A 13,089-nucleotide genomic window follows, 5' to 3' on the forward strand; every position below is an offset into this window, starting at 1 on the left:
TTGTGAATGCTTCCCAACCAGATCTCATATCTGAAGGGGTTTTTTATGGATTCCTTTACCTTAGGGCCGACCCCTAAGATAGACTTCACACGAACTATTGAGTACACACCGGCAACGGCTTGAGAGCTAGCAGATCTTCAATTCTCCCTAAACATCCTTTCAAAGCTAAGAAAATTCAATACCGAATTCTGTACAATTTACAAGCCTAGAGCCCCTTATTTATAGGCTCAAAGAAACCCTAAATCTGCTGAAAGATGGACTCTGGCTATCGAGCGTCCAGACGGAAGTTAGCCACGTTCGGACGAATTTCTATGATATCCTTTCAGAAACAGTGAAATTCTATCTTTATCAGGCCCACGTCCAGATGACTTGACCAAGCGTTCGGATGGTATTCGCTATAACTCCTTGTAGAGTTTGAACAGAACACTGGAATATTCTAAAATGCTGGACAGCGTCCGGACGTGTTGCCACGTCGTCCGGACGGCTTCCAGAGACTTCCCAATCAGTCTCGACTTCTAAAATCCAACTTTGTGTTGAACAATAATTGACTTATCGTCCGGAAGTTGTTGCTCAGATGTCCGGACGTCTTCAACATAATTTGCTGGACATTGCTGGGCGTCCAGACGCCTTCAAAGGCTCGTCCGAATGGTTGCACAAGAACCAGTTGATTTGGCTTGGAATTTGCAAGGAGTCTTCATGGACATCTTCTAGAAGCTTATGATCAGTCACATGCTTTGATTTGAACACTGTCTGAATACATGATGATTTTGAATTGAGAACCGACCATCCTGTTAATTTGCAATCATTACATAAAGTGTTTTTGTCATCCATAATGTAGCTAACATAAAATACTAACAAACTCCCCCTTTGGCCATTCTAGGACAAAAAACACACTTGACCGGTTTGGAAATACAGTCCCGGTCTAAAAACAAAAAATACTCCACTTTTTGTCACACAAGGACAAAGGGTAAACAAAGTATTAATTAAAAGCTATAACCAAAAACAAAAATAAGAGAAATGAACAAGGTTAGGTTTTCAACGAGAAATCAACACACACATGTATCTAAACCTGCGTAAACAGTCAGATAGCTGGTCAAAAATACACAGGCATATAGAAAAGAGTTAAGTAATCAGTGAGCATAAATTTCATGCAGACAGAACTTTTTCAAAAGTAAACTTAACTCATGCAATGCGTGTATGTGTGAAAGCTTTCTCAATAAGGTATGAAGTTCACTGATATGACTTAAAACACCCGGATTCTCTAAAAAAGGGAGAAAATCAATGTTAGATTAGTCAAAATTCAAACCTTATTTTACTAGGGCCTAGGCACCTTCATCTGATACACTCCCCCTAAGCTGCAACACTTTTCTTTTACTATGTCCTTTAGTGACCGTCTATTTCCGCAATGATGTGGTCACTGATTATTTCCTTAGGGACAAGATCAAGAACAGATTTATAGCAAGCAATGGATCTTTTTATTTATCCATATTTATTCAGTTTTGAATGCTTTTTATCACTTGGTGTTGCAACCGAGTTGGTCAATTTGACAATCTTAGAAAAAAAATCTCTCTCATTTAGAATTTTCAGAAGCTAAAAGTCAGAGGAGAGAAAAAAAAAATACCTTAGGGGAGCCTTGGTATTTTTCATCACATGAGAAAAGCAACTATCTAGTAAAGATGCAGCAAGAAAATTCAGAACATATCAAATTTAGAAACTTAACAATATGAATGTATATTGTATCGGAGCACAAAGAACTGTCAAAACAGATAAATATACATGAGATAGCTGAAAACTTTTTAGCAAAAACCTTGCATCAAAATCTCCCATTTTATTAAAAAAAAAAAGAAAGAAAAAAGAAAAAAGGAAAAATCATGCAACCCATGGGGGATGAGCGGCCGGACTGCTATTCTTCAACACGCAATTTCCATATCGGTAATGCGCGCGTCCGGACCATGAAAGGCAGTCGTCCAGATGGTTGAAGTCGAATCGGCAATTTCCTTCTTTGATGCACGCGCATCCGGACCATAGCTGTCAGACGTCCGGACGGTCATATTTGAATTGCGATTCTTACCTTAAGGAGACGCGCGTCCGGACGGGGACAAAGGGTAAAACAGAGTAATAAAAACTAACTGTCATAAGAATTACTCCCCCTAACGGTCTCAGAAGGACCCAGGAAACAGAGTAATATATATCCAAAAAGTTTTAATAAAGCAAAAAAAATTGTCTCAAAATAACAAAAGACAATAAAAAGTCTACAAACAGAAGAGGGAATCAAACATCCTCAGGCATGGGTAAAATCCCGTCTACATCATCCTCATCATCACTGCTGCTAGGATGATGATACTTCAGGCACTCCTGAAGGTCCAGTTGGTTCTGTTCCACGCGCCTGTCGATGGAGTGCACAGCTAGCTGCATGGATGAGATGGACTGCTGCATGGAACACATAGACTGCTGCATGGAGGACATAGACACCTGCATGCTGCTCATCCCTCCCTGAAGTGCACCAAGAGCCTCCGTAATCTGAGCATAATTAACCTCCAGCTCAAATGGCGGAACAGTATGTGAGGATGAAGCCATATTTGGAAAGCTGATTGGCATAGCAGCAGGTGGGGGCACCTCATCATCGGAGTCATCTCTCCGCAGCTGCGCATTAGACTTCGCCAATGTCTTCTTGCTGATGGGCTGCTGGATTTTCATCTTTGGTTCGCCATTGACATTGATGCCTGACTGAAGAATAATCTGAGTGAGGAGGCAGCCAAACGGAAGACCAGCAGTGCTCTCATCACGGGCCTCTAATATAACCCCCAAAATGTGCTTTCACAGGCAGAAAGGCAAGCGAAGGTGGATTGCAGAGACAAACTGGGCCCGTTTCAGAATCAGATCACTGCGTCGGGCAACAGGGCAGATGTTCTACTGAATGATCTTGGCCAACATGCGGTGGGTGGATGACAGAGCACCAATCCAGATGGTAGTAGGGCGCTCCTCACCTTGGGGAACGGCACAGAAGAATTCTCTGAGATCATCCAGGGATGGAGGAAGCACCACCTCATTGTATGGGCTGGCCAAAATCTCGAGCACTGGGACTCGGATGATATGACTGATGACCTGAGGATCAACAATGATGAGATGGCCTGCAACGGAGGACTGAAGCACCACTCCGTGATCATCATTCTGCACCACTTCCATGTTGGCGTAGAACAGCTTGACCAATCTGGTCTACACCACACAAGCACAGCTATGGAGATATCCCCAATTGTATGTCTAGATAATGGCAAGATTGTTGTCCAGCGGTGGCACCATGATGTCAGCCTGAAGGACGTTCCGCTTAGCAATGACAGTACGGTCCATAATCTTGGCCTGAATTGCATCCCTATCTTCCACAAGCCTCTGACGGACCTTACGGGGTGGACTGTCGGCAGACATGATTCTACAAAAGATCAAACAAGAATTTTCCAAAGAAAAATATTCCAAAAATATTCTTGTTAGGATAACAAAAATTTGGCAGAATAACAGTAGTAAAAAGGTCTTGTGAAAAAAATAAATTACAAAATAATATCACAATTAAGTCCAAGGAATTCCAACATGGCAGCAATATGCATCTCATATAAAAAAAAAAATAACATTCTAACAGTTTAAAAGAAACTGAAGAGAAAAAGACTAGAAAAATACCTGAAATATGAGAGGAATATGCAAAAAGCCAAAAACTCACAAAAAGAGAACTCACAAACAGCCAAAAGTGAGATTGAGTGGGGTATAGTGAGAATGCGGCAAGCAGGGGAATTAATAGCCTCTGTGGGGTCCCCGTCTAGACGGTGGATTGATGACGTCTGGATGCTTGTTGCCTTGGAAAGGAGCAGACTGGTTGCGAGCGTCAGGATGATATAAAGAGACCGTTCGGAAGATGACGACAGCGCACGTCCGGACTCCATCAGGTCCTGTCCGAACATGTGGGCTCCATCCTCGTCCGGACTTCAAGAGAGTGCCGTCCGGACCACCAGTTCGTCCGGACGTCCACAGAAAAACTGAGGAAAATTTAACAGAGATCAATTTTCTCAGTGTCAGAACACGCATGTATAATCAACTGATAACACAATCAGAAAGCATCTCAAAACTTAATAGAGATATAAAAGAGAGTTGAGATTTCAATTAGCACAAGTAATTTTCCTAAATATAGAAAAGTCAAATAGATAACTCAACTCAAGCAATGCGTGTGTGTGTGGAGATTGAACCGACAAGGTTTGAAAAATCATGACAAGACCAACCAGATTTCCTAAAGAGGAGAGAGAATCCGTGACAGATTGGCCAAAAGTCAAACCTTACTTTTACTAGGGCCTAGACATCCTCATCTGATACACTCCCCCTGAGATACAGCACCGAATTGTTTTACTTGTACCATGAAGGACAAGATAAAATTTTTTACTTGCTCATAGAGAGCAAGGTATATTGCAAATTTTGTACAGAAGCAGTGAATAGACAATTTAAAAGCACAAAATTCATACGAATAACTGCTCAATTCTTATGGTGCTGCAAGCTAGAGGAAATGCCAGAATTTATAGATCCTAGGTTCAACTAGCCTGTGGTCAATTTGACCATCTTATCACAAACCTTTTCTCTTATTCAGAAATTCTAGAAGCAAATAGTCAGAGAAGGAAATATGTACCTTTAGGGAGTCTCGAATAGTGCACTTTTTCATTGCATGAGGAAAGAAGCTATCCTACTTTTGCACAACCAAGAAAAATAACTTGGCCAAAATAGTCATATACTCTCAAATATATCTAAGCAAGGTAAATTAATGCTCACAGAATTGAGATATCAGGTAGAGATACATACAATATCTAAACAGACAAAAAAAATCTTGCAAATTCTCCCCAAAAATTTCTTTTTTTCCTTTTTTCTTTTTTTTTTTTTTATTAAAAATAAACAAAACATGCAATATGGAAATGACATCATATGCAAAGGTAAGATCACACCTGTAAATGCTCAAAGATACCAATACAGAAAAACAGTCGCTCGACCTGCTTTTTCTGTCTTCCCCAATAGACACCTGCAAAGTTCTCTCAAGAGAAACAGGGGGCACAACAAACTAGTTCCTAGATTGCATAACAAGCACATAAATATGACATAAAAGGTGCAAGCAATCAAACCTAATGCCTTAGGATTAGGAACCAAATCCTAGGCATGAACACCCGAACCTGCTAGGTGCGTCGGTTCCCCTTCCTGGGGTAACTGCCCTTCTCAGCCCAAGTCTGCCTTCGAGTGGGTGGTTGCTGTAACGCCCCAAATTTGAGCCAGCAAATTCGTAAGCAGAAACCTCCGGTTCCCACGTGACGTTACTACATCAGAGATAACTCTCGCAGCGGAATATATTTTTGTTCTTCTAAAGACTTAGGAATTGATAGCATAACACATTAGAGCTGACTGAAATACCTCTAGACATTCATTATTAACGATTCTTATAACAAATACAAGGAATCAGGTATCCATAAAGACACAAAACAATACACAGAAATTATTAGCAATCTTGTTAACATAAAAATATTATAAACACAGAAGACTACAATTAAAATGTAAACTATGCATCCTTAGCTATAAAACTTCTTAAGCTCTGGTCTTTGCCTATTAACCTGCATTAACAAAATATATATATATATAGAAACAAAAACACAAAACAACCAAAGTGAGTCCACTGTTCCAATAATACGGTGAATACTGATTTACTTAATAAATTCTCTTAACATGCAGTTATGGCTTTATAGCCACGCGTATAATGCAAATGTATGAGTTGTATGAATATGCCTTGTAGTAACCATTTGGAATTTTATGATCATCTTTCTTCAGACCTCTCGTTCTAGGTTATCGGAACCCGTTCACGCTCGTTGCCTCCCACTTAAAGTCTTAACTGTTTTTACTGGAATCCTACTGGTCCCAGCATTAGTTATTTATTAGAACTTCGGACTCGCACTTTTTAGGGTTCACTGATGAGCCTTACTTCCCCTAGCTACTACATCAGCTTTGTTCTTTTCTAACCCCCCAAGTCAACTGATGAAATGGCTATCTTATCAGCCGTATTTTTTATTAGACACAACATGCTATGCATGATCGGCCACATGCAATGAACAAATTAAATAAAAGAATAAACACAATATTATGGAAAAACCACCAGCTTCGTTCTCAGTAAGTATAGAAATACTTACTCTCTTCTTCGTGTAGTTCCTTTAAACTTCTTTTCTGCATATAAATCCATCCATGCAATAATATATTTATCAATCATCTATCAAACAAATCATTGTTTATAGACCCTCATCTTTTTATATTTATTATTCATCACTTCATTACGTTTGAGACGATCACTCATAATAAATCTTAAAACCTTGGTTCATGATTTGGTGACGAGGCTATATAACCAATGCTACCAAATATGAACTTGAAGGATTAAAATATATCATAAGGACAATAAGGAATAAATACGATCAACTCATGAGAATCATGAGGACAATGAAATGAAAAGGGAATATAAATACGATCAACTCATGGAAGTCATGAGGACAGTGAAATATAAAAGGAAATATAAATACGATCAACTCATGAAAGTCATGAGGACAATGAAATATAAAAGTAAATATAAATACGATCAACTCATGAAGTCATGAGGACAATGAAATGTAAAAAGGAAATATAAATACGATCAACTCATGAAAGTCATGAGGACAACGAAATATAAAAGGAAATATAAATATGATCAACTCATGAAGTCATGAGGACAATGAAATATAAAAGGCAATATAAATACGATCAACTCATGAAGTCATGAGGACAATGAAATGTAAAAAGGAAATATAAATACGATCAACTCATGAAGTCATGAGGACAATGAAATATAAAAGTAGTTTATATTACTTTCTTTTTATCTCTTAAGCTTATTGGGTCTTTAAACAATTCAAATAACAAGTAATGAAATCATAACCTATATCATCAAATTAATGAAACTAATGATTAGAAGCTTACCCAAAATACTTCCTAGCATACACTTCAAGCCTTGAACAACACAAGACTACACAAATTCCACAATTTTCTCTCTTGGCCTTAGGTGTGTGTGTGAGCGAAGCTTAATGGGCATTGCATCTTCCACCTTGGTTCTATTTATAAGAGAATGAATGGTTAGGATCAAGTAGACACATTTTGATCCAATGGATGGGAATTGGTGCATCTTAGCCTTATTTCCAAGGCACATGGGTTTCATCATCACTAAGGTGGTGCATTCTAGATGTGGGATGTGAGCAACACTTGTGGTGATGAGTGCACACATTAGAGGAAGTGGGTGATGAGTTGTCCAAATCAAAGGAAGTATTAAATAATGTTATATATGAATTTTCGTCCAAATAGAGGCCAGCTTACTCCAAACAACGTTTCAATGGTCAAATCTAATCCGATCGCTGTGAAATTTTGAGGGTAGATAGATGACGTCAAGACGAACACTTTCTCTTTTTGGTTCAACTCAATCTGAGTTCGTTATGACTTAGTTTTGGTCAATCAAAGTTTCTGGTTTACTTTGACAAGTTAAACCAAGATAATGTTTAGACTACTTTCATTTTATGATTACTCTAGATTCTATTCTAGACATCCTTTATTCTTTCATCATAAGAGGGGGAGGGAATAAATGTAGTGGAAGGTTGCACTAGGTGTTGAATCATCATATCTTACACTATCCTATTTAATCAAATCTAACTAGGATGATATATTTAATGACATTCTTAAAGCATAAAATAGGTCTTTCACATGTTGAGTTGGGTGATGACTCATGTGATAATCATGACTATGGGCAGATGACATGTGATAAGTGGCTTGGGTTTGTGGATAGCAATTGGAATGGGTTGGGTTAAGTTCAAAGATGGCCCATTAATGAATAATGTGGATTTCCGTCCAGAACAGGGGTTGTATTTTTGATGGATGTTTTCATGGCCTTAACGATGTCCAAACATAATGAAATTTGGAGGGGATCTAGAGGACTTCAAAACGAGCGTCTCAGTTTTTGAATCGACCAAAATGGAGTTCGTTTGACCCTGTTTCCGTTATTCCAAAGTTTAAGGTCTGTTTTGAGTTTTTATCAAATTGCAACTATAAACATTTCTACAAACAAAAATACATATTTATTTTCATAAATAATCGTAGTTATTCTTTTTCCTTATTAAAAATGTTTTAAAATTAATTTAAACCATTATAATTTATGTCTTAAAATCTGGGGCGCTACAGTTGCTGACAAGAGTGCATCATCAACTCCATCATGTTTTGCATCCAAACAAGAGGCTCACCAGAGTATTGCTCTTGAGGCCTTCTCAAATGCTTGGGTTTGCTCTTGTAAGTGCCACTGTAATTGGCTGGTACAAACCACTGCTGAGGCCGCTGATGCTGAGGAGCATGAGACCAAGGGGCTTAATACTGATGCCTTGATGCTTATCCCCATGGTACTTGATAGGATACCTGATGCCACGGAGTCTGATGCTGAGCCGCAGGTCTAGCGCCATAATGAGCTTGTCTGGGCGCTTCTTTCTTGGCTTTGGCCTTTTGAGCTTTCAAGAGGGAGCACTGAGGCCGAACATACCCACTGAGACCGCAGTGATGGGAAATAGGAGGTCTTCTGATGGAATGAGGCTGCTGAGTGCCTGGAACATCATCATTAACCTTTTCCTTCTGTTTATCTTCAACAGCGAGAGGAAGCTCTGGGACTTTAGGCTTCACAAATACAGTCTTTGAGGAAGAAGAAACATCAGAAGAGGAGGCTACATACCCGAGACTAGTCTTGTCATTAGGGCTCTTCTGGATGGACAGCATGCGAGTCAACTTCTCATCAGTGACTCTCTCTAGCTGGAGCTGTGTCTCTAGTAGCTTTTCCTCGAGCTCTTGTACTTTGAGCAGCAATGAACTCTTCTCGGTCTGCAAACTGTTCAGATCATTCAGGTGCTGCTTTCGGCCTTCCCTCAGCCTCTCAAACTATTTGTAGAGTGTCTTGTAGGCCTCTTTGAGCTCTTCATCATTTTCACTATGCTCCGAGTAATATGAGTCTTCTTCTTCAACATGTGGGGCTACAAAGGCCAGAAAATTTTTAGACTCTGGAGCTTCTTCTTCTGACTCATCACTGAGAGTCACATTGTATGCCTTCCCCTTGCCCTTTTTGAGATTCCCACAATCTGCCTGGATATGCCCAAAGCCTGAGCATTCAAAACATCGGGGTCCTCTGGGATCTCTCTTCTCCTCTTCCTCTGGTTCAGCCTCTCTTTGAGGTTTCTTCATTTGAGTTTTTAGCACACGTAACTTGATTAGGAGAACCCTAATTCCCAGGTTAACGGAGCTTTTATCAGAAAACTTCTTCTTGAACCGATCATCTTTCATCAGTCTTCTAAAATTTTTGGCTAACATAGCCACAACTTTGTCTTCATCCTCAGAGTCATCTTCAAAGGAGGCTTCTTCCTTCTTCTTGGAAGCCTTTAGGGCAATGGTCTTCAACTTCTTGACCGGGGGCAGAGACAACTCATATGTTTGAAGAGATCCAACTAGCTCTTCAATCTTCAACTCTTCAAGATCCTTGCTTTCCTCGATCGTCGTTACCATGATCCTGAAACGCTCGGGCAAAGATCTTAGAATTTTTTGGATGAGTTTTACATCCGAGATAGATTTCCCAAGACTCACCATGGAGTTTCTAAGGTCACTTATCTTGGAGTAAAACTCTCCAAAAGTCTCTTCTTCCAACATCTTAATTTCTTCAAATCTTGAAGTCAACATTTGAAGTTTGGCAGATTTAACTAATTTCGTGCCTTCATATGTTGTTTCCAAGATTTGCCATGCTTCTTTGGCTGATTCGCAGTTTGAAATTTTGGCAAATTCAGAGGGAGAAAGTGCTTGGCATAGAGCATGGAGGGCTTTATCATTGGAAAGTCGGGCGTTTTTCAGAGGGACTGTTTCGGGAGTTGCATCCTCTAGTTTAGTCCAACCAGAGTCAACAATACTCCAACAGTCAATAGATTTTAAAAAGAATCGCATCGAAGCTTTCCAATAGCCATAGTTCGTACCATCGAAGGTAGGAACATAATTAAGAGTTTGAGACATATCAAAATATAGAAGTCAAATATAATAACACTCAAGAAATTAATCTTCTCATAGTGTACCAAGCTATGATACCAATTGAAAAACGAAATTGACTTCTAAAAATAAAGTGTGTGCATAGGTGTCAACAAAAATTAAAGCATAACGGAAAGTAAATGACACACAGATTTTTGTTGACAAAGTGGAAACTCAGTTAAGAGAAAAACCACTCCGGGGCAGCCAAACCCAGGAATTCCACTATTCAGAAGACATAGCTAGATACAAGACAGTAACACTCACATGTACCGATGCAGTGGTCGTACCTTGATCTCTGACGTGTAACCCAACACGAACGCTTCCCAACTAGGTTCTCCTGCCTGAAGGGGTCTTCAATGGAACTCCTTACCTTAGAGCCGACCTCTAAGATAGAATTTGGTTTATAGCACAGCACACTTGTAAAACGGCTTCAGAGGGATTGATAACTTCTCTGAGCTCGTGGATAGATGGGCTTTCGAACGGGATGGCTCGATCATCCGGACGGCTGACAGGGAACTTGGATTCTTCTGACCTGCAGACTCTGAATAGTGGAATCCCTGTTTACAGCATCTTTACACTTAAGTGATTTTGTCCAAACACAGAATGAGGCCAAAATACTAACAAAAATGAACAGAAGAGTCTTATCCAGGCATGAAGCAAGGACATGTCTATATCACAAATACCAATGGATTTTCGAAGAAATTCAAACTTGCTTTCATCGAGAGGTTTGGTGAGGATACCAGCCAATTGATTTTTCGTGGGAATAAACATAAGAGCTACTTCCCTGGACTCGACAAGGTCACGAATGAAATGATGTCAGATGTCGATGTGCTTGGTCCGAGAATGCTGAATTGGATTCTTGAAAATATTTATAGCACTGGTATTGTCACAGTGAATCACCATAGTGTCTTGAGTGAAGCCATAATCACAGAGTAATTTCGTCATCCACAGTAACTAGGTACAACAACTTCCAGCAGCAATATACTCAGCCTCTGTAGTGGAAAGAGAAATTGAGGCTTGTTTCCGACTCATCCAAGCTACCAAATTTGTACCAACATAGAAACAACCACCAGATGTGCTTTTCGTATCATCACCATTTCCAGATTTGTTTCTCTAGAAAAACAGATACCATAATTAACAATGGCATTTACGTACCTAATGATGTGCTTGACAGCGGTAAGATGAGATTCCTTAGGATTAGCTTGGAATCGAGCACAAACTCCGACACTAAAGGCAATATCTAGTCAGCTTGCCTTAAGATATAGAAGATTACCAATCATACTTCTGTAAAGATTAGGATCTACTTGCTTGCTTGTCAGAACAGTACTAATCTTGACATTTGTGCTCATGGGAGTACGAGCATAGCTTCTCCCATCTAGTCCAAAACATTTCACCAGATCTTTTGCATATTTAGCTTGAAAAATAAATATCCCTTCATAGGTTTGTTTGACTTGCATCCCCAGAAAATAGGTCAACTCACCTATCATACTCATCTCAAATTCTTGTTTCATTTCTTCAGCAAACTCATGAGCTTGAGAATCTAAGGTTGCTCCAAAGATGATATCATCTACATAGATTTGTGCAATGAGTTTGTGATTTCCTTGATTTCTGATGAAGAGAGTCTGATTTGCTTGTCCTCTTATGAACCCTTTTTCCAGAAGATAAGTGGTTAATCTCTCATACCACGCCCTTGGAGCTTGTTTGAGACCATACAAGGCTTTCTTCATTTTGTAGACATGTTGAGGATAGTGAAGATCCAGAAAACCTCTTGGTTGCTCCACATAAACTTCTTCCTGAATAATGCCATTCATAAAGGCACTCTTGACATCTATCTGATAAGGCTTAAAGCCTAGATGACACGATATAGAGAGCAAAATTCTGGTAGATTCAAGGCAGGCAACTGGGGCAAAGGTTTCGTCAAAATCTACCCCTTCAATCTGAGTGTACCCTTGAGTAACAAGCTGTGCTTTATTTTGAATCACCGTGCCATGTTCATCTAATTTGTTCTTGAAAATCCACTTTGTACCGATGATATTTTGATCAGATTGTCTAGAAACTAAATGAAAAATTAAATTGAATTCTAATGTAAACAAGTGTGTGTGTGCACAAAGTGTTAACAAAATAATATCAATGCGGAATTTAAAAGACACAAGAATGTTTGTTAACGAAGTGGAAACTCAATATGAGAAAAACCACTCTGGGGTAGCCAAACCCAGGATATCTACAATTCAGAAGACAAGACTAGTAACAAAGTAGTAGCACTCACATACTCCTGATGCAGTGGTTGTACCTTGCAGTCTAACGTGTAACCTAACACGAACACCTCACAACCAGGTCTCCTACCTGAAGGGGTCTTCAATGGAATCTTTTACCTTAGGGCCAACCCCTAAGATGTGCTTTAGATCAGCGCAGCAACAGCACACACAACAATGGCATCAGAGAGACTAACTCAGCACAATCACCTTACAATATAACTATCTAAGCACTAAGGAATTCAATACTGAATTCTTACAATTCTCAAGCCTACGAACCTCTATTTATAGGCTGTAGGTTCAACTAAGCGTCAGGCTTGATAAAACCTAGCCACCGTCCGGACGGTAGTCATAGTGCATCCGGACGGACAACTGTACGATCGGCTTTCAAATAATTTTGCTGAAATTCTTTCTTGATTTGAGCCGCGTCCGAACAATATTGCCCTGTTGTCTGAACTGTCGTACTTCAGCTGAAAGTAATTTCCATGTTGCCCTGTCGTTCGAACTGTCACACTTCAGCTGAAAGAAATCCTGTAGCTGGTCGAACACTAAGTGTCATCCAGATGTGCTGCTAAAATGTCCGGACGGATGCAAGCTGGAATAGTTTGAAGCTTCTCGAGACAGAGGAAGGTCCGGACGGAAAGTTCTCATCGTCCGGAAGGATGATGCTTTAGACAGTTGGGCATCCGGACGATATATCACGTTGTTCGGACGGCTGGCAGGG

Source organism: Alnus glutinosa, chromosome 1 (assembly GCF_958979055.1).
Source record: "Alnus glutinosa chromosome 1, dhAlnGlut1.1, whole genome shotgun sequence".
Taxonomy (NCBI): domain Eukaryota; kingdom Viridiplantae; phylum Streptophyta; class Magnoliopsida; order Fagales; family Betulaceae; genus Alnus; species Alnus glutinosa.